The 26,251-nt window shown below is 37.8% G+C and overlaps 2 protein-coding genes across 11 annotated transcripts in view; one reads left to right on the top strand and one right to left on the bottom strand.

Moving 5' to 3' along the window:
• The window catches only part of HMG20A (high mobility group 20A), a 68,524-nt gene extending 47,202 nt beyond the window's left edge, over positions 1–21,322 (bottom strand). For 3 of the 5 annotated variants that reach the window (XM_019441372.2, XM_053888826.1, XM_019441373.2), the window contains exon 1: positions 21,022–21,322. The gene's annotated coding sequence lies outside the window, so the exon portion shown is untranslated. Of the gene's footprint in view, positions 1–14,659; positions 14,711–21,021 lie in introns of all 5 variants that reach the window. The other 2 variants (XM_053888827.1, XM_019441370.2) reach the window with 2 other exon arrangements.
• A 564-nt stretch (positions 21,323–21,886) lies between these two features.
• PEAK1 (pseudopodium enriched atypical kinase 1) overlaps positions 21,887–26,251 on the top strand; it is a 307,491-nt gene continuing 303,126 nt past the window's right edge. For 3 of the 6 annotated variants that reach the window (XM_019441366.2, XM_019441368.2, XM_053888823.1), the window contains exon 1: positions 21,887–22,001. The gene's annotated coding sequence lies outside the window, so the exon portion shown is untranslated. Of the gene's footprint in view, positions 22,002–25,355; positions 26,043–26,251 lie in introns of those variants that run through there. The other 3 variants (XM_019441367.2, XM_053888825.1, XM_053888824.1) reach the window with 2 other exon arrangements.

Genomic DNA, 26,251 nt, shown 5'->3' with positions numbered 1-26,251 from the left:
TCAATGATTAACACATTAGAATACCACAGTTCCTTATGAAAGATACCTAACTCACTTGGATTTGGAGAATGCCTACCACCAAATGTTTAGGCAGGGACGATGAGAGGTGTATTTCTTAGATAAAAAATAAGTCAAGTCAGGGGTGATTATTTTGGCCAGTACATACCAAATAAGGACGAATATATAGAAAGCACTGGTTATGTCTAAAGCGATGAATCAGAGCGGACTTCATGAACAAACATAAAAGTGTTTCTCTAACCTCAAAGAGCCAATTGAAGCATTCATGGAATTGTGTATTTTAATGTCTCTACATTAAAAGTCTATAAAGTTCAGGAGATAAATATAAAACAAGAATGAGATTTTTTCACACTCAAGATAACGTATGTTCTGGTAGTACTCAGGCATTCTGTTCAAAAAGCCAAACACAGGGCACCTGGGTAGCTCAGTCAGTTGAGCATCTGACCCTTGGTCTCGGCTCAGGTCATGGTCTCACGGTTTGTGGGTTCGAGCCCTGTGTTGGGTTCTGCGCTGACTGTGCAGAGTCTGCTTGGGATTCTCTCTCTCCCCCTCTCTCTCTGCCTTTACCCAGCTTGTGTGTGCACTCTCTCTCTCAAAATATATAAACATTAAAAACCAAAAAAAGGAACTGCATTACAAAAATTAAAAAGTCAACACTAAAAGTTTGCTTGTATTATCATTTCATATCTGTGACTGCCCTTTTATACAGCTACAATCTCATAGTCTTACCATTTTGTCCTTTATTTCACAGACTAATCAAGACAGATTTAAGATTATCTACAGATAATCTGCAACATGAATTATGCAAAATAAAATATATTCATTTCATGACTCTGGGGAAGTTTTGAGGCAGAATATAAAGTAAGAACAAGAAGGAAAATCTACCAACAGTAATGCTTTATTGTTTTTTAAATGTTTTAATGTTTATTTTTGAGAGAGAGAGAGAGAGAGAGAGAAAGCGCATGAGTGGAGGAGGGGCAGAGAAAGAGGGAGACACAGAATCCGAAGCAGGCTCCAGGCACCAAGCTGTCAGCACAGAGCCCGACGCAGGGCTTGAACCCACAAACCCCGAGATCATGACCTGAGCCGAAGTTGACACGCCCAACCGACTGAGCCACCTAGGTGCGCCAATAATGCTTTACTGGAATCTGAGAGAAAAAATCTTGCATGGCTGTGCTCTCCCAGACCAAAGGTGCCATGAAACTGATGTTTTTATGGATCTGGCACAGAAATATGGATGGATTAAATGCCTGAAGACAGTGAAGGTCATCTATCAGACTGAACCAGGGAAATCCTACACACAAGTAAAGATTCTCATCAGCAACAATGAACTGAACGCTTAAGCTGCACACTGCTCAATGATGCACTGATTTACAAAGGAGAAAACTAAATGTGCTAGGATAGCCAAGTGAGTTTAGCATTTGACATCGAACTCTCAGACTTTTCTGAACTCCTCTGGAGGTACTGACTTTTTATTCATCTAATGCTTGGCACTTAAACTCTATTATCAGGGATCTTCCTTTCATGTGCTATAGGCAATTTACACTTAACAGCTATAAAACTGAATCCATCATCTTTTCCCCAAAATCTATTCCAGCCCCCATGTTCTCCATGTCACTTGAGAGTACTCCACTCTGTCACTAAAGCAAAAAACCTGGAGTCCTTTTCAGCCATTTCCCCTGCTCTTCCCACCACACTGAATCTCTTACCAAGCCCAGCTGATTCTGTCCTCTCTTCTGTGTTCCTGTTATTATGCCCCAGTTAAAGCCTTTAGTTTTCTTGGCCTGAGTACACCAACAGCCTCCTACCTGTCCTTCCTGCCACCAATCTGTCTCCATACAGCTGCCAGTGATCATTCTAGAATACAAGTCTAATCATGCATATCACGCCTTGTTTAAAATTATTCAAGAGGCTACCCACTGTCTTCAAGTGTTTTTTTTTACTATTTTCTTTTTAAATTTCTCTGTAAGTATAAAAGTTATGTTTGTTTTGAGTGTTTAAATTTCAAATTTTTACAATACGAATACATTATTCTATCATTAGAATAAGCAATAACATTTGGCTCTGTAATAGCGAATGATCACCTTAAGCCAGTTTTGAGATCAGGAGAAGGAACCTTGACATGTTTATATGAAATAGAACACAAAAAGTTTAAATTAAAACAACATTAAAAACAACTATATCTTCCCTACACTGAAATCACATCTTTAGTACCCTCTATTTGTACTCACAGGTAATATCTCACAAATTTACCCTCTAGGGTGTAAGATGCATCTGGTAAATACTCAGTAAAAAGTTCAGCCTTGACCTTCTTAGTAAATAAAAGAACAATAAACTATATCAAATAGCTTATGTCCATGAAAGAAACACAATTATGAAAAGATAAAATAAATGAGTATCATAAGATTTAATGCTTCATATATACCTTTAGTTCTATTTATGATGGCGTTTACTCTTAATTTTTGAACTGGGAGATTATTTTCCACAGTATCATACATATTTAAACACATGTTTAGCTCTTCAAATTAACAAGTTACCAGACTAATTTCTAGTCTCTCCCATAACTGTTTATTTATTTTTAAGTTTATTTATTTTTGAGGGAGAGGGAGAGACTGTGCGTAAGCAGGGGAGAGGCAGAGAGAGAATCCCAAGCAGGCTCTGTGCTGTCAGCGCACAGCCCAACACAGGGCTTGAACCCATGAACTGTGAGATCATGACCTGACCTGAAATCAAGAGTTGGATGCTTAACCAACCGAGTCACCTAGGTGCCCCTCTCCCATAACCTTTTAACCACAGTATCTATGTTCTTTCCTGCAATACATTTCTATTACTATCAACTCCAAAATCTCTTGACAGTGAATGCCATTCAATATTATTATACATGCACTGCCAAGTAAGGTAGGAGAAGCTGTTAAACCAACTGAGATCCCATGATGCCAGTTAAATTTCAATCTGCCTTCTAGGCTCCCAAAACATGTCAGCACTATTGTAGTAAAGTAGGTTATAAGTTTTGGGTGATGTGATTTCCTTGAAAGACAAAGAGCAGAATGTAGAGCAGACTATTACAGGTCATAGCAAAGTAAGTTCAGATCTGTAGCTACAATTTATTTTTTTATCATGCATACTTACTAAGTACTGAAACCATTAAACATGAAGCTCAGCTAAGAGTTGAACACACCAGGTTAAACACATGCTTAAGGAACAGTTTGGAAGAAAAAAAAAAAAGGAAATGATTTAATTAACAATGTAAGTGCTTAGGAGGAAAAAAGCTCTCACAATCATTATACTATACTCAAAAAATGATAAACCACTGAATTTAAATCCACTTAATCTATTTGAAAAACAGCATTTTGAATTTCAAATCTTTGAACTCAAGCCTCCTATCGGATGATATCAACTGTTGACTAACAAGATGGTGTCCTTGATATATAAAAATGGTTGCTTTACTATTGGCTAAGCATTTTCTATTTTTTAATAATAAAGATGCAATTACATCAATTCATCCTTAGTCTTCCACTCCCTTGGAGCAGCAATATTCATCTGTAGGTTAGCACTCTAAGGTAGGATGCAAATAGAGATCAATTCCAATCCTATGCACCAGGATTATTTTATTACATCACAGACATTAAGCTGCACACAAAAATTGAGTTGTAATTTCTAGTGTGATAAAGTTTTACTTATCTTAAAAAACATTAAACTCTTTGCAGAAATGACTACAACTCTAGAAATGGTGACATAGGCATAATAGGGAAGATTGTAAACAATGTATTTACGCTACTCCTTACCAATGATAGTGTTAAACAAATCAGAGAAGACACATAATTAGTGATGCCTGAAAGCTATGAAGATATGGTTGGCCCAAGTCTTTCTTGGTACAATAAATGAATCTGTACACTATCCTCAGTATCATGTATTGCTAGAGAAAGATTTTAATTAAACGCCAGGGAGAAGAAACCTGCCAGTTAGAATTTTCCAAGTAGTTTGTTTTGCTAGGAAATAAATGGGTAGCAGCTGACATTGTCTTTCTGGCAAAACAAAGCTGCTCTTTCCCCTTTTTTGAAATAAGCATAAAAACCATTATGTTTATTTAATACACTCCCTAAATTGGCAATTAGCTTGAGAAGACTGTTCTTACATATGGCAGAGTTCCCTGTACTTGAAACTCCCCACCCCCTCTATAACCATAATGTACCACATTTATATATTGCTGTAATACTATAGAAAGAAATGCAAATATTCCTCTAATATATTATTATTTCACTAGCTCTAGAGTCACTAATCTACATTTTAAAAACCTGAAGAAAAAGCTGGCAGTAGCAACCAGAGGATTGTGAAATTCAGAAAGTTAATTAGTCATACCTGAGAGCAGACATTTTAAAACTCCTATGAGTCCTTATTTCATTGATATGAAAATAGCTATGAATGTCTGGTAAATGTGCAAATATCAATAAATAGATAAGGTTTAAAAATTATTTCATTAACAGAAAATTAACAATTAACTCTCTAAAGGGAGAGTAATGATGATGACGATGATGTCAGAAACTTAACTTTTCTAAGCACTCAAAATCCTCATTCCTGTTCTATTCCCCTTTCTCCACCACAGCCCTGAACCTACATAATCAGATGCACAATAAACATTTGGCATGTTTTTTTTCAATTTATGGGAGAATTCTAAGTACGATATTTAGATTTTAGACATAAAGAATGCCTCATTTACAGTACATTAAGAAATATGATAAATCCTTAAAACTGTTCCTCTTGAAATGAAATTTATCTGGCCTAAAATTAGTAGTAAACAGGAATTTTTTTTCATGTTAGTGGCCTGAACACTGCTTCAAATTGTTGGACTTACCATTTTCTACCAAATATACAATTTGGCATCTCATTTTATTGAAATTAGCTTAGAAACCATAAAAATTTTAATTAAAAAGTAAGTCTAAGATGAAGAAAACAAACACAAGCTCTTAAGAAAATAAAGAATATTCTGTAATATCAAATCATGATAGGTCTGTATAGCTTATAAAACATATATGAAGACGTAAGTATTATGAAATGTAGTTGTTTTTGCCTTGTGATTAAAAGGCGTGTCATATACTTATTGTGGTGACATTTTGACATATTTATACGACCAAAGCAGCTAATAATCTTTACACAAACAATATTGTCAATCTCAGCAGTAAGCAAATGCAGTTAGACCACCTTTCCTTTTTAGTGCCCTAAGAATTATAAGAAAAAAAAAAAGGAATTACAAGAAAAAAAAAATTACTTAGTCAAGATTGCCACTGAGAACACTTTACCTCTAGTTTTTAAGAGCTTTAACCTAAGAAATGTGGGCAGGCATAGTCCTCTTTGGGGGCTTAAATAAAATCTGCCCACAACTGACAGTTCAGCTTACCACATAAAATATACATCACCGAGAAGACTGACTTACCATCAAAAATGGTCTCCAGGCAATACAATGATTACACGGTGCCTTTCTCAGAGAGCAATTCTGAAGAAATAAAGGACTAAACCAAAGGGAACAAGTAACCCCTTCATGCTCCCAGGGTATAGGCACACATATGAAATGGTTCCTGACCTATACTTTACCTAAGGGGGCGTGCTATCTTTTCTCATTTACCATATTTACTAAACACATAACATGGGCATTTATTTAAGATACCGGACTACACCAGGGAACAAAACAATCTCTGTTGCCACAAATGTGATGGTTTGAGGTGAAAGACATCAAACAAATAGACCAATAAATAAAATTTAAAATAAAAAAATTCTATGAAGGAAAACAGCACACTATGAAATAATAGGAGTTGTCATTTAGACAGGGCACTTCTCCAAGGAGGGGGAGTGGAATGTTAAATAGGTACATTCCATGCTGAATAACTAGCTTTATCAGGCCTTGAGGTGAGAAAGAACTTGGTGCTTTGGGGGAAGTGAGAGAAGGCTGCAGAAAATTATAGGAAAGGAGAGCAGTAAAGAGAGAGGCAAAAACTAAATTCTGCAGAGACGTGGGGTTATGTTAAAGATTTGGGTTTTCTCCAAAGCATAAGAGCAAACCTAGAAAGAATTTTAAGGAAAGACATGATGTATTTATACTTTTGAAAGGATCATTCTAAGTTCTGTGTGAAGAATGGACTAACAGGTAGTAAGAATGGATCTAGAAGGATCCATTGGTGGTACGCCTGGGTGGCTCAGTTGGTTGAGTGTCCGACTCTTGATTTTGGCTCAGGTCATGATCTCATGGTCGTGGGATCAAGTCCTGCATTGAGCTCTGTGCTGAATGTGGAGCCTACTTGGGATTCCCTGTCTGCTACCCTCCTCCCCAAATAAATAAATAAATATTAAAAAAAAAAAAAAAAAGACTAGTTGTAAGCTATTGCAATAGTCTACCACAAAACGATGGTGGCTTGAAATAGGGTGCTGGGAGTGGAGATGTAGCACAGAGGGTGAATTCAAGATCTATTTAGGAAGCAAAATCAATATAATCTAATAGTGGTCTGGATGGGTGTGTGTTTGTGTATGTTCATGCGTGCGCATGTGCATGGTAATGAAAGGTCTTAAGAATGATACAAGATGTTTAATTAGGAAGTTAGTAAATATTTATGGAGTTCAGATTTCTAGACATCAGGAAGACCAAAGATGTAGAAATACAGAAGGAACAAGAGCTTAACACTGAATATGTTCACTGTAAGATGCTGTTGAGATAAATATCAAGTTGGAAGCTGGCTACGAGACCCTAGAGCTCAGAAGTCTGGACTGGAGATAGGAATTTAGGAATTTTCAGCACATATGGTAGCTGGTATTTTAAGTCAAGAATGTAAGAGATATCCTGGGGAGAGATGGTAGAATAAGAGTATTGAGTCCCGAGGGACTCCTTAATTAGAAGATGAACAGAGGAGTTTGCTAAGGTGTTCCAGAAGACATGAACAGAGGCAGTCAGAAAACCAGGAGTGAATGGGTCAGAGTACTTGAAGAAAAAAAGATAAACCCAAATGTTGCTGAGAGGTAACATGAGAATGTGAAAAATGTCTGTTTTTTGGCAACATGGAAGTTACTAGTGATCTGGCAAGAACCCTTTTGATGGAGTGGTAGGTGTAAATAGTGTGTGGGGTGTCTAGAAAAATAACATAACCTTTAAAATCATTTGGAAGAGGTTAAATAAACTAAATGATACAAATTTTAAGCGCATACCTTGTGAAAAGTATGACTTTCACTTGCCTTGTAACCCCTCCCATTCTCTATCCTCATAAAAGTAACTAGTGTGAGTTCTAACACCATACATGTGTTTTGTTCATTTTTGAACTTAATCCATACACTATATATTAATCTTTGTCTGGCTTCTTTTGTTCAGCAATATGCTTGATAATCATCCATGTTGTTACAAGAATAATTTATTCACTCTTTCTGCTATTAAGGCTATTAATAATGCTACTATGAATACCCTTGTTCATTCTTGCCTTTGGTGAATGTATGTATAGATTTTTGTTGGGTATGCACCAGGCATAGCTAGATTAGAGGATGTATGTATGTTTACTTTTAGAATATACAGCCAAAGTGACTTCCCAAATAGTTATAATGATTTACATACACGTCTACCAGTAGCAGGAGTTTCAGCTGTTCCACAGCAACAGTACTTGATATTGTCAGTCTTTTAAAATTTTAGCCATTTCATAGGTATGCAGTGGTATCTCACTATGGTTTTGATTTGAATTTATTCAATGATTAACAATTAATGGATGCATATTTGTTTTTGGATAATTTCTTTTGTGGAGCACCTTTCAAGTATTTTGTCCTTTTTTTTTTTAAATTTTTTTTTTTAACGTTTATTTATTTTTGAGTCAGAGAAAGACAGAGCATGAACGGGGGAGGGTCAGAGAGAGGGAGACGCAGAATCTGAAACAGGCTCCAGGCTCTGACCGTCAGCACAGAGCCCGACGTGGGGCTCGAACTCACGGACCGCGAGATCGTGACCTGAGCTGAAGTCGGCCGCTTAACCGACTGAGCCACCCAGGCGCCCCTATTTTGTCCTTTTTGAAATTTGATGGTCTTTTTTTCTCCTACTGATTTTAAAGAGTGCCACAAGTCCTTTACTGGATACATGGATTACAAGTCTGTCTTCTCACTGTGACTTGTTTGTTCACTCTTATAATAGTGTCATTTGATGAACAGAATTTCTTAATTTTAATAAAGTCCCATTAATCAATCTTCTCCTTCCTTTTTGGATCTTTACCTATTCCAAGATTGTTAGGATGTTTTCAGTTTTCTCTAAACTTTTAACATTTAGATTTATGATCCAACTGGAATTGATTCTTGTTGCGAGGTAGGAATCAAGATTCATTTTTTTCTCCCCACATGACCCAGCACTATTGATTGAAAAATCCATTCTTTCCCTACTGTACTGCAGTGCCTTTGCTGTCATAAATAATCACATATATGGTACAATGTTTCTGGACTCTTTATTTTGTTCCATAGATCCATTTGTCTATCTCTGTGCAAATATGATGCTAATAACTGTAGCCTTATAGTAAACCCTGTCACTTGGTAATGAAAGTCATCCGGCTTTGTTAAGATTGTCTTAACTACTCTTAGTCCTTTTCATGTCCATATGGATTTTAAAATCAATTTGTGGGGTGCCTGGGTGGCTCAGTCAGTTGAGATCTGACTCTTGATATCGGCTCAGGTCATGATCTTGTGGTTCCTGAGTTTGAGACACGTGTCAGGCTCCGTGCTGGCATTGTACAGCCTGCTTGGGATTATCTCTTTCTCCTTCTTTCTGTGCCCCTCCCCCGCTCATGCATGTGCATTCTCTCTCAAACTTAAAAAATGAAATCAATTTATCATTCCCTCTTTCTACCCTATACCTGGCATTTTCTTAGGATTCTACTTAAGCTATAAAACAATTTGGGAAGAAGTTAATCTTCACAGTACTGAGTTTCCCAATGTGACTACAGATTATTAGCTCTTAATTTCTGTCAAAGTCTCTGTCAAAAGGTCTTGCAAGACTTAAGTTTGATTTTTTTTGATTCAACTGTAAATGGTACTGTTTTTATAAATTTCATTTTCTAAATTTTTGTTGCTTGTATATAAATTTTGTATTTTGACCTTGCATCAAGTAGCCTTGCTAAATTCATTTATTAATTCTAATAATTTGTAGATTCTTTTGGACTTTCTACATTCCCAAGTAATACAAATGTATTACTTGGTTCATGAAAGACGGGCATGTAAATATCTTCTCTCAAAATGTCATGGTTGGGTTTTGGCATCATGGCTTTGCTGATTTCAGAAAACAAGTTGGATTCTATTTTGAGTAGGACTGGAGTTATCTGTTCTTTAAACATTTATCAGATTTCACCAGTAAAGTCACCTAGGTATGGTTTTCTTTGCAAACAAAATTTAAAGAATGGACTCAACATTTTTAACAGACAGTATTCATATATTCCATTTCTTCATGTCCCAATTTTGGTAAAGTATGTTTACCATTTCACCTAAAATTTAACTCTGCTTGCGTAAAGTTGTTTATAATATCTCTTACCATTTTAACATCTGTAAAATTTGTAGAGAAATGTCTTCTTTTTCATTCCTAATATTGTGTTCTCTTTTTTTCTTGATCAGTATTGATAAAGGTCTGTGCATCTTACTTATTTTTTAAAGAACAAACTTGGCTTTGTTGATATTTCCTATTGTGCATTTGCTTTCTATTTCATTAATTTCTACATTTCATAATTTTTTTCCTATTTACTTTGGGTTTAATTTGCTGTTCTTTTCCCATTTTCTTGAGATGGATATTTAAATCACTGATTTTTGACTTTTTCTTTTCTAATACATGCATTTATAGCTACAAATTTCCTATCAAATATAGCTTTAGAAGATTCAAATACATTTAGATATACTATATTTTCATTATCATTCTGTTGCAAATATGTTCTAATTCCATAGTGCTTTCTTTTTGATTCAAAGGGTTATTTGGAAATGTATTTTGTGGGGAGTTTACTAGCTACTTTTCTATAATCTATTTCTTACTTAATTCTACTGTGGTTAGATAACATATTCTGGATTGAATTTGTTGAGGCTTTCTCTATGGCTCATCATATGATCTATTTTGGCAAAATATGTGCATGAACTTGAAAAAAAAATTTTTAAATTTTTTAGCTGTATTACTAGACATGTACAAACTTACAGCCCTTACATTTTGCTGATAGAATGACCCTTTTAGGGTGTGTGGCTGGCTATCAGTGAAGCCTCTTGATCTTGGGGTTATGGGTTTGAGCCCCGTGTCGAGGTTAGATTACTGAAAAAAATCTTAAAAAAATGACCCCTTTATAATTATGAAATATTCTTATTTCTAGTCGTTCTTGTATTCAGGTCTACTGTATATTGCTATCAATATATATTATATATTATACCATGTATATTTTGTTTGGTGTTTATATGACGTATGTTTTCCATTCTTTTACTTCCAGTCATTCTGGGTCTTTACATTTATGGTGTGTCTTTCATAAGCAGTACATGGTTGGATTAAAAACAAATCAATCTGACAATGATTGTGCTTTAATTATTTTTTTAATAAAATTTGGTTTCTACCTATTATGTTATTATTGTTTCTGTCTCATCTGTTATATGTTCTTTTTCTCTTCTTTCCTTCTTTTGGATTAATCTAGTAACTTTTTATTCTGTTTTTCTCTTAGGTATACATTCATTTAGTGTTCTTTTATTGGTTATACAAGAGAAGCATCATTGACTTATTTTAGTCTAATAAAACATTAGTAACTCTACTTCCCAGACAATGCTGGGACCTTAGTATATTTCATTTCCATTTACACTGATCCCACCTTTTGTGTTACAATTATCATACATTTTAAATTTATATATAGTTAAAACCCCAAAAGACATTATTGTTTTATATAGTCAATATTAATGTGGCTGTATCCATCAGTGACAGTCTACATGTAATAAGTTGTTTCGGTTATTTTTCTGGAAATCTCTTTATGTCTCATTTACTTTGGAACAACATTTTCATTGGGAATAGAATTTTAGATTGATAAACAATTATTTTTTTAAGCACTTTAAAGATTTCATTCCTCTGTTTTTTTGACCTCCATTATTTCTGTTAAGAAGTCAGATGACAGTTTTATCATTGTTCCTTTGAATATGAAGGGTCGTTAATTCTCTGGATACTTTCAGCAGTTTTACTACAAAGTGCCCAAGTCTGGTACTCCTTGCATGTATTCTGCTTGGGATTTATTGCACTTTTGAAACCCGTGTCTTGATGTCTTTTCATCAGTTTTGGAAAATTCTCAGTCATTATGTCAAAAGTTTAGCTAAGCTACTCCATGGTATCGCTGCCTTGGTGTCCATTTTGTTTGGCCCAGCAGCCGGGGGGGCGGGGGGGCTTAAACTGACATTCCCCCCTCATGAAACACATGCCTTAGACAGTAGCCTATAGTGTCACACATAAATGTAAGTTCCTCATATGACTTCCCTAACAGCCCTTATAATAACAAGGCCTCCCAGGGCTTTTCTCTTATGTGCCTCCTAGGTAAGATCCCCTTGGGGCTTACCAAAATTCTTTTCAGTCAAGCCTTAGCCTGGGAAGTCCAAAACACTTCACCCATGGAATCTCATAAAAGCAGATGTCCCAGGTCCTGTGGCTCTCTCTATCTGCACCCTCCCTTGATCTTCCCATGTGGTCCCTCAAGGGATCTATCTTAGCATCTATTTTTTTAAATCTACTAGTCATGTCTGTGCCTGATAATCTGGATTACTTCTTTAACTGTTATCATTGCATTTTCTCTCAATCCTACTATTTTCATATGCCTGATAATTTTTGCTCCCAAAGGCAGATCTTGTATATGAAAAATTATGGAAGCTTTGGATGATATTACTTCCTTCAGAGAGAAATCATCCTCTCCTCTGGAGAGGAGCAACAGGATAGATCATTTTATTTCCATCTGAAACTGAACTGATTTGAAGTTAGGTGGCAATTTTTGTAGGGCTCCCTCTCTACCTCTAGTTCACCAACACTTAAGGGTGTATGTAGTCCTTTAGGGAATCCTACTTGAGAGTCTGGGATGTTTATAGGTTCTTTCCTCCTTGGAGGGACCACAATTTTAACTTTTGTTTCTTAACATTATGAGATGGACAAAAATTTCACTCTGCTTTTCAGGGGTTTTGTGCTTAGCTTCTTAGCCTTTGACTCTGCGCAGCAAATACCTTGAGGGAAAAATAAATTTAAAAAATCATTTCTTAGTGCCTAACCTTCTCTTCTAGGATTCTGGCCCTTCAGTCCTGGCCTCCCAGGGATCCCTAAACCCCAATTTTTGTGTACCTAGCCCTACACTTGTTCCTCTACTTCTAGCAGAATCCTCTGCTAAGTTTCATAATTTCTTCTCTTGTACTATGAATTAAGCAAATTCCTACAGGGAAAAAATGAAGCATAGAACATATGCTTTGCAGTTCCCTGGGCTCCATAATTTTGGTTTCTTAAGTCCTGGCTATCTTAGTATGTCTCTGATGCTTTTTTTCTTTTTCTTTTTTGATATTTGCCTTTTCATGTTGTTCTCACCAAAAGCATTAGTCTGTAGCAACCTACTCCTTCAAAGCCAGAAGTGGAAGTCATAGCAAGGTTCTCAACCAAAACTCTACTGTCTACCAGCTGTGACTTTAGCAAGTTACTTAACCTAGATATTTAAACATTCTGAGTTTCGATTTTCTTTTATCTAAAATGAAAATACTACCTTATAAAGTTGTTATAAGGATGTGAAGATTAAATGAAGCATATCTGTAAAAAGTCTAGTAACAAAAACACTTAATGGGGGCTTACTATGTGACAGGCACTTTATGTGGATTTAATGTAGATACGGTTATTATCTCCCATTTCCTTTTCAAGGTCACATAGTAGTAAGTGATGGAGCTGGAATTTGACTCTAGAGCACTTTTCTTACTAACTACTCAACACTACTTCCATAATATTGCCTTAGTACTGTGCCTGACACCAGTAAATGTTCAATAAATGTCAGTTATTATACAGGAAAAACAAATGCTTCAGAAATATATACAGATCACATAAATTTTCTACTGTTTTCTTCTATTTATTTTTTCCTTTTTTGAAAAAAAACTTACGACAAAAAATTCTTAAAACATTTTTCTATGTATTTTAAAAGAAGCTATTGTGAAAAATGTCTAAGAGCCTACTGAACAGATAGATAATAATTTGCTCAACCATTTCTTTATTGTTGGATAGTTAGAAGGTTTCCATTTTTTTAGACAGATATCAGTATTATTGACTTTTGTGCCTTTAACTATTTTCCTTGTTTGAAGTATTTTCTCAGAATAAAATCCTATCAGTGCGATTACTGGCTCAAGACTATGAACACTTTATTACTGCTTATAAAACAGCTATACTGTTTCCCCAAAGAGTTGTGGTAATTGTGATAACCACCAGCAACAAAAATGAAAGGTCTGTGTTAAGAGAATAGGAATTAAAGTGATGGTGTACAGGAATGAAAGAAGTGTGGAGATGGGAAAGAGAATAAAGATACACATTTTGAGGCTAAGAAAGAAAAAAGTAGAGTATCTGGATATTATTTCTTGTGAAGAAGGGGTATTAGTTTCACTTAAAGGAGTAGGGATGGAAAAAGGACTGGGCTGTTTTGAAAATTCCAATGCTTGAATACAAATACACAAACATATACATCATAATTTTTTGTGAATAATGTTACTGTGTAAGTTTTCAAAAGATATGTTTCTCACCCTCATCAATGTAACACCAGATACAGATAAATATTTAGGTGTAATTTACAGATAGATTGATACACCAGGGTTTAACTTGATCTTCAGTATCCCTTATTCTAACCTAATATTCTAATATTTAGTAATCTGGTGTGCGGATCTCTATTATTATTGTTTGAAGATATACAGAGAAATGATCTCTCTTAAGGATAATAAATTATAAAGAAAAATTATACATATAAACTACAAAATGACCACACACGTTATTGTTGTCCCTTACTTCAGTCAATTTATATACTGAAAAAATTATTTTCCCAGTAAAATGTGCTGGGAAGCAGGAGGTGTATATTCTGGCACCAACTGTGTCATTTGCTTGGTGCATAATTTTGGGCCTTAACTGCCTTTGGACTATGTTTTATCTTACTAAAAGCCAGTACTGGAACATGGCATCTCTTGTTTAATTTTCCTAATCTTAAATTAGTTTAGTGAATATACTATACTTGAATAAAAATGAAAGAATCTCTCTTCTTTTGCTAACACCTACCATGATTTGAATACCGTATTAACCTTGTTACCAGGTTAGACTTGAAGTTATTATTTTTTTAGTGATTATTTATTTTTGAGAGACAGAAAGAGACAGAGCATAAGTGGGGGAGTGCAGAGAGAGAGGGAGACACAGAATCCGAAGCAGGCTCCAGGCTCTGGCTGTCAGCACAGAGCCCGATGCAGGGCTCAAACCACAAACTGAGATCAAGACCTGAGTCGAAGTTGGACACTTAAGTGACGGAGCCACCCAGGTGCCTTGAAATTATTATTTTAAAAGTTACTTTGTGGGACTCTCTTAGGGCCATTTGTCTGCTCCTTCTACTGTCAGATGAATCTCACTGTGTATACTCCAAGGCAGTTGCTTTCCTACCAGTGCCTTCATCCTCTTTTCCTCCCTTGTAGATTTTGGGACAGTATGTACCTGACTATTAGGAAAAAACAGAAAGGGCCCTGAAAATGTGGCTTACAGAGAGTCCTTCCTTTCTTTGTCTATGCATGATAGCCCCCCCCAAGAAAAAAAATGAAACGAATGAAAAACTTCTCTGTTAACTGCTTCATTATGAGCAGAAGTAGGTGCCTGACTATCCAAATTCCACTTCAGATTTCTCTTCCAGCTTCTGTTAGCCCCTAGAAAATTTTAGTAGTGATACTGAGGGGTCATGGAGTATGAGAATGATAACTCACCTGAGAGGCATTCAAATCATGTCTCTATTACATATTAGTTAAGTGATTGTGGGCAAGTGACCTGAGGTCTCTAAGCCTCAATTCTCTCATATGTAAAATGAAGTTAACTAATACCTACAATACCAAATTATTAGAATCAAGTTAATCAAATGGTACTTGGAATTATGGCTAACTGTGGTTTGAAATGTGAGTATCATTTAGAAAATACGGTAGTTTCTAGGCTGATTCAAATTAGAGCTGGTTTCATTTCTAGGGTCCTAAAAAATCCCTATCTTTTAAAAAAGCCATTTTAGATGGGGGGAGCAAATATAAAGGCTTTGAATTCTTTCATGCTTCAAAAGATGCCAATTCCATGGTATAGAAAATGGTATATTAAAAAAGCAAGAGCCAAAATAAAGACTAATTTTACATCTATTCAATTAGCCAAAAACTTGCTGTGAATTTATGGCAAAAACAACATTCAAACATTGCTGGTGACATCAAAAATTAGTATGGCCTTTTAGAGAAATAATATAACTATTGTATCGAGAACTATAAAATGCCCATACTCTTAAAACGAATAAACCTACTCGTAAGACTTTATCCTAAGACAATAATTCAAATAAGGAAAATAGCTATCGTTTTACTTAATAGTGCCTGGCACATAAAAGGTACTCAAACGTTTCCTCAAATGGATACCTTTATTTGCATTGACCTCTCCAGTCACTGCCTTTGGTTCCTTCTCATTTAAGATTTTCTATTCTTATCACCTCAGGAGAGTGTTAGAATCAAATTCTAATATCTGTGCTTAGTCTCTGTTCTGCAACTTTCCCCATTAACTTCACTGTTGATTGCTAGCAGACCCCCTTGCCTTCTGATACTTTCACCTTCTAAACTCAGATGACCTTCACACAGAAACCAAGTTGACTATATACTACATTCTTGACCAAATCAAAAAGAAATCTGAAGATTCCTTCAAAATCCTAGGATGTCTTTTTGTTTTGTCAACACCTTTCTAGACTAATTGACTCATTGCCTGCTTCATTAAGACAGAAGACAGCCAGAAACCTTCATACCCATTCTTACCCGATCCTCAACACATCTCTAGTCCTGTACCTATCTACTGTAGGCTCTAAGGAAAAATCCAAATTCTTCAAGTTTAAACACCTCCTTCTTTCTTAAAGATATAATTCACATATCTTTCGTGTATAATTAAATGGTTTTTAAAATGCTGTTATATAAGGTATTCTAGTATCAAGGTTGTACAGCCATCACCTTATGTAATTCCAGAACATTTTCATTACTCACAAAAGCAACTCCATACCCATATGCAGTTACTCCCCATCCCCACCTCCAGCCTCTGGCATCTCTAATATACTTTCTGTCTCTGTGGATATCGCATACAAATGCAATCATACATTATGTGGCTTTCTGTGTCTGGCTATTTGAGTGTAACATTTTCAAGGTTCATCCATGTTATAGCATGTATCACTACCTCATTCCTTTTTATTGATGAATGATATTTCATTGTATGGCTATACTGTACTCATTCAACAATTGGTGAACATTCGAGTTTATTTCTATTGTCTTTTTGGCTCTCATGAATAATGCTGCTATGAACATTTGCATAAAAGTTTTTGTGTGAATACATTTTAATTCTCTTGGGTATGCAAACTATGAGTGGAAACGCAAGTTAAGTACCTCTTGATATACAAATCTATTGTTTCCAAGTTCAGATAGCTTGGGTTATCTCTCACAATGCAAACAACTCCATACTGACCACTCCATTTTCACTCAATCACCTTAAGTCTTCAGAGTCTACACATATTAACTGCAACTTATTTCTTTCCAATTAAGTTGAGGGCAGGGGTCAATTCTCACGGTTCTGATCATATACTAGACATTTAATATATGCTCATTGATACACTGACACCCTAAGATCCTCACAAATGTGAGAATGATGACTTACTCATTACTTCATCTGGCAAATATTTGAGTTGTATGCTCGTCACTGTGCTTAATGTGTAAATTGTGGATAAAAGTTAATCAGTTTCATCATACCCCAAATGCCAATTCGACTCCACAAATATTCACTGAATACTTATGATGTGAATGGCATTGTGCCAGATATTTCAGCAGACATAGATAGGAATAAGATATAGTCTGCAGCCTTTTATGGCAGTACATAAACTCTACATACAAAAATAGCAACGACAAAAACAAACAGCAGCAGCAGCAGCACTGGATATTAAATGCCATCAGGAAAGTACAAAAGGCTCTGGAGGGTCAATGGGCAGAGTACATATGCTTGGGAGAGTAGAGTGAGAAGGACCGACATCAGAAAATACTTCTTGAAGTTGAAGGTGGTAGGGCTTCCAAGACGATGGCATTTTGATAGATAGGAATTCCTAGGAAAAGAGAAAGTGTTTCAGGCAGAAGATAGCAAGAACAAAGATTGAAAGGCTAAGTACAGTACAGAATTTTTTTCAGAGACCAATCCTGTTAGGAATGTGTAGATGGGTAATGAGAGAAGGCTCTTGAATGTTAGGCTTAGCATTTAAATAGGTTTAGAAGAATCATTTGAAAGTCCTTCTGTAATGATTCAAATTACTTTGGTGATTCCTTAATCTTTTCTCAAAACTTTTCTAGTATGTGTATTTTCTAAAGTGATCATGGAAATTAGAGATTTCTCCTTCCTACAAGGAATAAAAAATAAAATCTTTTTTTTTTTTTTAATGTTTTTATTTATTTTTGCGACAGAGAGAGACAGAACATGAGCAGGGGAGGGCCAGAGAGAGAGGGAGACACAGAATCGGAAGCAGGCTCCAGGCTCTGAGCTGTCAGCACAGAGCCCGATGCGGGGCTCGAACCCACAGACTGTGAGATCATGACCTGAGCCGAAGTCGGACGCTTAACCGACGAGCCACCCAGGCGCCCCAATAAAAAATAAAATCTTGATAGCTAACTAAGCCGGCTGATAGGAGAAGGCTTAATTTCAATAATTCTAGCACTGTATCTCCATACTTTTTGGGGACATGTAAGGCTTAAAACACACATGCAGGCAAATCCTAACGGTCAAAATAGCAGAAGCAAGACTAGGAATAAAATAATTGTGTTCATTAAGCTCCTGACACCAGGCACTGTGCTTGGTGATTTACACAGAATATCTCTGATCCACCAAACAACCCTATTTAGGTTTATGGCAACTGAGGCTCAGAGAGATCAAGTAAAATGCTTAAGGTAACAACCTCAGTTAGTAAAAGGTGGACACCAGTTTTGAAACCAGACCTCTCTGTTACCCTATTTTCTCTATTGCTCATTTTTGTGTTTACTATATAAAGGAGGACAGAATGGCAAGTTCATGATGTATGTATCAATGAACAGGACTACATATTTAACAGAGGGGCTTTAATGGTCTGGAGGAAAATTAGGCTGAAATATTCAAAACTGGTTTTAGAATGGCTTAATGATCAAGATCAAGAGAGATGAAATTTAGGGCTGCTTCTTGAAGGAATACGGACAATGATTATACGATCAATCCTATTTAGGAATGCCAAGGGAGCAATATTCCACTTTTCATTTGGAGACAGTAAACTCCAAGAGAATATGGATATTTGTCCATACTCACTGATACAGTACAAGTCCCTAGAACAGGGTCTATCCCACAATAAGCACTCAGTTAACTATTGCTGGCATAATGAAAAATCATGCAAGGGGTATTCTCATTTGAATACACTCGAAGGTCTTGAAATAGAGATAAAGACAGCAGAGTAGTAAGTTTAAAAACGATTCAAGTTGATAGGATATTCTCTTTACTACTCAACCCCATGTCAGAAACAAACTACCAAAAACAACAAACGTACAACAAAACAACAGTTGTCAAACATTAGCATGATTTTTTAAAGAAAGGTGGTCAAAAGAACTAAAAGACACTTTCGTACTTTATATAGCATCTAGTACTCTGTGAACAATCAAATTTCAGTGAGGTGGAATCCAGAATTTTGACCTATTATTTTAATATTTCAAACTTTTGGGAGCAGTACATCCAGTGACTGTTTTTGGAAAAGAAAAGGGTTATCTAACTAATCTGAATACCCTAAAGGCATCAACAATTTTTTTTTTTAATGTTTATTTTTGACAGAGACAGAGACAGAATACGAGTGGGTTAGGGGCAGAGAGAGGGAGACACAGAATCTGAAGTAGGCTCCAGGCTCTGAGCTGTCAGCACAGAGCCCGGCGCAGGGCTCAAACTCACGGGCCACGTGATCGTGACCTGAGCGAGGTCGGTTGCTTAACCCACTAAGCCACCCAGGTGCCCCGATTTTTCTTATTTCTATATTACTACAATTCTTCCATGGGATAGCATAAAGACCAATTAAAAAAAAACCTCTGCTTCCTAGTTTCCAAAGGCAACACTGCCTTTGTATCTCAATCAATATTTTAACTACATTTCCTCTATCTTTTTCATTCAGTTCCACAATCTTTGCTTACTTCAAGAATTCCTAATACTACAGTTTAATAGTTAATTTATCAGAGTGGTCATATCATATTTTCTTTTATATTACATTAATATGGACGATAGTGAACACTTTCTAATCAATTAATTAATACTTGCTTGAGGCAGTCTACATGTTCCTAACTTTCAATTAATAATAAGAGACATTATCATGTCTTGCCTTTTCAATTATTGCAGAAATTTTGTCTTTCAAAAGGTTACTCACTGATTTTAGGGCCTTAGTGTTTTTGTTTTTGTTTTTATGTCTACAGAAGGTTAAAACATATTTTCCTTACTGTAATCTTTAGTTGAAAACACATTTTCTATTAAACTCTAAATGAAATAGCTTTTTAAAAGAACTATAATTAAAACAGCTGCAAATTCTGAGGATAGATTAGGTAACAAATCCCAAAGGAAAAAGTACACAGGCCTTACTCTTTCAAAATGTCTTTAAAAAGACATTACAGTTCACTTGATGTTCTAAAATTACTAAAGTTGAGATTTCATAAGCTCCAAAAAGTTTGATTCCTTCAGTACACGCACACACAGTGGTACCTGAAAGGAGCAGCCAAGGAATCAAAATTGTGTTTATTACCACTTCAAAATCTAGCTGAGTACCATGATCCTTGCACCATGGTTTAAAACCACAAAGAGCAGATACCAGTTTTTAATTGGTGCTGACATTAATTAAATTATAATGGGGAAAAATGTACTAAAGCACAACTTTCACAAATGCTATATGTTAAGTTACATGTAAGAATTTTTAAGGCTGAGGAACTTGTTTTCAGGTACAGAGTAAAATCTGTAGCCTAAAATAAACAGGCCTAAGAACTTAAGATAACAATGGTTATCAGTCGAGGTAATACCAAGTATTTCAGTACTTCAGTACAATACTTCCACGTTTGTAAGGCGAAAATGCCTCATAATTTATGTAAACCATTGAGTCCTGTAATGAACCACCTCCTTATAAGAGCAGCTACAGAGTTCCTGTGGCATGTCAAGGCAGAGAACACCACTATACCTCACTCAGTCAAGGTTGGACTTGAGTAGGGGAGCAGAGGTGGGCAATTCATTAATCACACAAGAAAGTCTGTCTTGTACAACTGAGAAATTTTAACAAGGGTCTTCAAATACTTTGATGAAGGCATTGAAAAAAATTGGGGGGGAAGGAAATTTTCCATCTTACACATGGAAACAAAACTCAAATTCTGACTGGAGGCTGGTGATTAGCACAACTTTGTGGAACAACATAACTTTTCACGTAAAACACAATCCCAAGGCTTTAAGATACCGTCTATGCAAATGGCACCAAGTATCACCTTTTCAAGCCTTCACCGGCACTAGAAGGGAGTTGGACACCCCCAATCCATCACCCTACCCCCACAGGAAATGGGTTATGTTTTCCCCCTCCCCCAGGACGGTCTTCCTCCCCTCCCCCAGCCGGAAGTGAAGCGCCCCCATTCAGACGGCCTCAAACCGAGACGAACCAGTAACAACAGCAAAAGAGAGATGATCTTCAAGGGGTGAAGGGTACCTCCACTGTGGCCACCCCGAAGCTCGCCTTGCTTACTGACCTGCTGACGATAGGGGTGGGCAGGGGCCTGGGGCCTAAAGAAAGTCCCTTGCACAGAGGACAATTCCCTGAGCCCCTCTCAATCGCCTTCACTCTTCTCACTCCGACGTCTCACAGCATGAAAAAAATTCCTCCGCAGTACTTTATTTTGATATCGTCTCTTTCCCTTTAATCGCTTAACCATCTTCCCATAGGCAACTTTTGCTATCGCAGTAGCATTTAAAATTGTTCCGGTGAGTAGGAAAATGGAATATTATTCCCCATTCCTTCAGAATAATGAAGGGATTATTTTGTTCAAATGCGGCGAAGGATTACGTGATTACGCAAGGTGAGATATATTTTCGCGGAGACTTCTGGGATATGTAGTTTTTTTTTTAATTGCTAAGGCCTGCAGAAAGTATTGGGACTTAAATCGGTAATTGCTATATACTGGAGTCCTTGAAAATACACATTATGTATTCGAGGGCAGGCTGACCAGGGAACTTCGGCACCACAAGGGCCAGTACTTCGTTGCCCTTTTCCTCTGGAACTTAATGGAACCAAAATTTCCCTTCGCTTTCGGTGCAAGGTCCTGGTCGTCCCGCCTTCTTCCTTTGGCCACGCCCTCCTCAGCCAGTCAGGCGCCCTCATAGGCTCATCTTCTGGAGGTAGGCACGCGAGAGGAGGGGCCTCACCGTGACTCCTCCCGCGGGGCCGAGGCGAGACTGGGGAGAATGCCGAGTACCGAGGGCTCGTGCGCGCGCGCGTGCTCGCTCGTCAAGGAGAGTGTGCGCGCGGAGGGGCGGCGCGCGGGGCTGGGAGGAGGCGGGCAGGCTGGTGGGCTGGGCGGGCGGCCGGGAGCGCGCGGCCGACTCGGCGGCGGCGAGTAGTTAGTTACTTGTTAGTCAGTGTCAGTTGCTCGGTGGCGGCGGCCCTGGTCACCAGGAAGGGGACGGGACGGCCGGCAATGGTGGTCACCACAGCGGCATGTGCTCCTTTCAGGTAACGGGGGCAGGGCTGCCCGCGTCCCCTCTGTTCCCTTCTCTCGCGCCGATTTGTGGGACCACGGTCGTCCTGGGGTGAGGGCGCTGACCTGGGAGAATGGAGGGGGGGCGGCGCAGGGTCGAGAGGCGCCGCCGCGGGGGCCCAGGCGGTGGGTGCGTCCGCCAGGCGCGGGATCTCCGGTCACCCCCGCGCCCCGCCGCCCCCGGGCCCTCTGGCGCCCCCCGCTCCCGCCCCCGCCCTCTCCCGCGGCGGCTGGGGCCCCGGTAGCTCGGCGCCCCCCAGAGGAGGGAAACTTGGGACCTGGAGACGAGGGACGCCCCCGGGCGCGGCTGGGAGGCTGCTGGAGAAAGTGAAGCCTGTAGAGAGCTGGATGCAGTGGGGCAGGAAGGGCTTCTCGTTCTTCAGTCTACACGGTCATCTCGCTCCCAACCCAGGAGGATCCGGCGCAGGCTCGCCAACCGCGCCAGGACGAAACCCCACGGCTCTTTCCTATTCAACTTGGCCCTGCGGCTTGTGAGCCCGCTAACGTGCGGGTTTGCTCGGTTGTTTGGGGATTTTCAGTGGTTCGGTTGGTCAATTTGTTTCTCCTTTGCCCTTTGACTCATCCGTTCTTGCTACTTTCCTTACCTCCCGCGTTGAGGACTAGCGGTCTGAACCCCCTTCCCTCCCCCGCCCCGTCTCCTGCACCATCCGTCTGAGAATTTAATTTTTTTTCTTCCTTTGACAACCTTAAAGACTGCTGAGAGCGACAGGAAAGAGGAGCTTTCCCACCTTTAAATGTTACTTTTTGCAATCCGGTTTGTTTGTTTGTTTGTTTTCAATATCCAAGTTTAAGAATTTGAGAGCTTTGGAATGGAGTTATTAGAAGGCTGGCGTTGAGGGGATAGTGACGAGTTAAAAGAAAACTATGATTTCATCTTTATTGGCTTTGCTATAGAAAAGCTAATACATTTTTCTTCTGCTTCTGTTAAATATGGTAAGGTTCTATGTTGAATTAAATATTTGGAGACTTACATAAAAGGCTATTTTTAGGTCATTGGATGATGTATGTCAACAGCTTTTCACCTGAATTGGGTTTGCCTTGAGGATTCTGTTTTGGGCCTGCGTACTGATTTTGTTCAGCTACAGCTTTTTAATTTTTTCCCCCTGATAAATGAAATGATGTAGAAATGTGTGTAGTGGGAGAACCCATATTGCTCTCCGCAGTGTGGAAGTGAAAAACGTGAATTATGCACAGGGGTAAAACTTTCCATGAGCAATCTTGGATACTTGCTTCATGATGGCTTCTGTAATTTCACAGCATTTCTAGATAGCTCAATTCACTGGCTGCCTTAATTACTTTCTGAAGTGCCTGGCACTTCTTCTCTTTGGTGACTCGTTTAGTAAACTATAATGGCTGATATGGTACATTTTCTTGGCTTCAAAGATGGGAGTTACAGCTTCAGCCCAGAGATTAATAGTTAACAATGGAAGCAGAATTCATACCATTGCTAGTGAGTTTTGGCTATGACCAACTCACAAACTATGTGAAAAAACAAACATCTTTCCATAGCTGTCAGGGGGGAAATATTTTATCATGTCTTTATTTTGGAGACTTCAAGTTGATTATATTATGTGGGAAAAAATGTCAAATTATTTTCTTTAAGGCTTTGTGATGTGTGATGTTCCTTTCCATCTTCTACCCCCCATTTAGGGGCTGATATTTATGTTTGGCTGGGTTCCAGGATGGGAAGAAAATAGTTTGGTGAAAGGAAAAGATATGATTGCTTTGAACTGTTATGACACGAGTATTCATTTTACCCAGGGATAGTACAGAGAAACTTCCTCACTAATGTTTGTACCCCATTAACATTCTGTCAGAATTTGTTTTTAAAAGCCTATCCTGAGGCCCATAAAGAAATAATGCCACTTCATAACTGTTTCTGACAATCACATTAAAAAATGTTCCTGGAATGCATTATATGTGTACTCATATAAACATTTATCTTTGTACATTTATGGTAATGTAAATATTTAAGTCTGAGGGCTTAAAAACTTTTATTTGCTTATTTGCATACATGTTTTTCAACATCTAGCAGTGCCAACCATATTTGCCAAATAAGCATCAGCCATAAATTCATGCTTTGGCACATTTCATATAATAACTCTTCTAAATTGCTCCATGGTGAAGCATCATGAGATTAGCATTTGCTTCATGAGAGAGATTTGTTGTTGTTTTTAACTGTAATGATGTGCTGTTTAAGTGGAACAGGTGCTGGGCTCTCGCTGTTTGTGTTGAAACCTGCCAAATCATACTCTTTTGTTAGATGGGCTGTTTAAGTAATTTAGGAACCAAACTGTGGCCCCTGGCATGCAAAGTGTGAGTTCAAGGTTCCATATCACTGCTGCGAATCCCTATTTTCACTGTAAGAGGCAGATATGTGTGATGAGCTTTACTTTCTCATTGCTGTTCTCTCTTTAATTCCTACTCCTCGCCACCACCCCAGTCCTTTCATTACTAGAGCTCCTTTGAAAGTCTAGGCTCCTTCACTGCTGGTTTGTTTTCATTGAAGAACTAGAAATTCTAAGAACTTTGAGGCCAAGAATAGATAGTTCGTATTTATTTGACAAATATTTCGATTGCCTTTTAAGTGTTAGGCATGGTGGACCCTGAGAATATGTAGAATGATATTCCTTTTTGCAAGCAGGGTACAGTTTAGGAGGAGAAGATAGTGGATAACTGATAATTAACAATGTGATGTGATATATGACACAGGAGTAAGTAGATTCCTATGGATGGAAGCAACAGGAGGGGTAGTTGACTAAGACTTGGGGTTTTGGGGAGGGGCAGTCCTGAAATGCATCCCTGTGGATTCCCTGAGCTAATCTTCAAAAATAGGACTTAACTAGGTTCAGAGAAAGGACAGAAAAGAGGGAAAGGACAGTTTGGACTAGCACTGTCCTATAAAAATATAATAGGAGCCACAAATATGTCATATGTATTTTTGAATTTTCTAGTAGCTGCATTAAAAAAATAAAATGTTATTTACTTTTAACAATACACTGTAATAATAATACAATATTAATAATATGTTATTTAATTTGATATAGCTAGAATATTATCATTTGAACACATGATCAGTATTTTGAAAGTATTATTGAAATATTTGACATCTCCCTTTTCATACTAAGTCTTTGGAATCTGGTATGTATTTTACATTTATTTATTTACTTTAAAGTTTACTTATTTATTTTGAGAGAGAGAAAAAGCACAAGGGGAGGGGCAGAGAGAGAGAGAGAGAGAGAGAGAATCCCAAGGAGGCTTTGCACTATCAGTGCAGAGCCTGACATGGGGCTTGATCCCAAGAACCATGAGATCAGACCTGAGTCAAAGTCAGACGTTTAACTGTCTGAGTCACCTAGGCACCCCCGTATTTTACATTTAAAGCACATCTTAAGTTTAGACTAGTCACATTCAAGTACTCAGTAGCCACAGGAAGACAGTACAGTTTTAGAACAAGGGCCAGTAAAGTGGTAAGAAGCCAAAATACTGAATGCCTTATGAACCACGTTAAGAAGCTTTAACTGTATCCTGAAGGCTGTGAGGATTTAGTGGGGAAAAAATGTTGTGATGGAATCAGGTTTGTGTTTTAGACCTATCATGTTGTCAATGAAGTGAATGCTGGATTAGAGAAGGGCAAAACTGGAAGTAAGGTCAGTTAGGAAGCCAGCCACTCTTGTTGAGAAAGGATGAGGGATATAAAGCAAGGAGTGGGTATATGAGAGATTTAGGAAATATTATATTATCAGCAGTTCAGGGTACATAATCAGATTATGGAGTTGAGCAAGGTTGAAGATTTAGGATGATTCCCACATTTATGTGGTGAGCTACTGAATGGGGCAGGCAACTGAAGAGAAAGAAGCCAACCGTCTGTGCCAGACTGACCAAAGATGAAAAAAGGAAGCTATGAGAGATTTGTCACAGAAGCTGAGGGAGGAGAATATTTCAAGGACTAGAAGTGGTCAACACTGTATCCTGCCATGAAAAGGCCAAAAAAGGTAAGGGCTGAATAAAATCTCTGAGACTTGATGATTGTCACTTGTAACTTCAGTAAGTGCAGGTAGCTACATTGTAATGCGTTTAGGGGGTTGAAGAGTGAATGACAGATGCTTAGCTAATTAAGCATTAATTAGCTAATTAAGGGCTAATACAGTGTTTTCAACACAGAACTGAAAGGAGAGTATAGGTGGAGGGAGATGGAAGGGAT

The sequence above is a fragment of the Panthera pardus genome, unplaced genomic scaffold (assembly GCF_024362965.1).
Source record: "Panthera pardus isolate Hobbes unplaced genomic scaffold, ASM2436296v1 HiC_scaffold_24, whole genome shotgun sequence".
Lineage (NCBI taxonomy): Eukaryota > Metazoa > Chordata > Mammalia > Carnivora > Felidae > Panthera > Panthera pardus.
The sequence above is the reverse complement of the archived record's forward strand: the minus strand, read 5'-3'. Positions and strand labels throughout refer to the sequence as shown.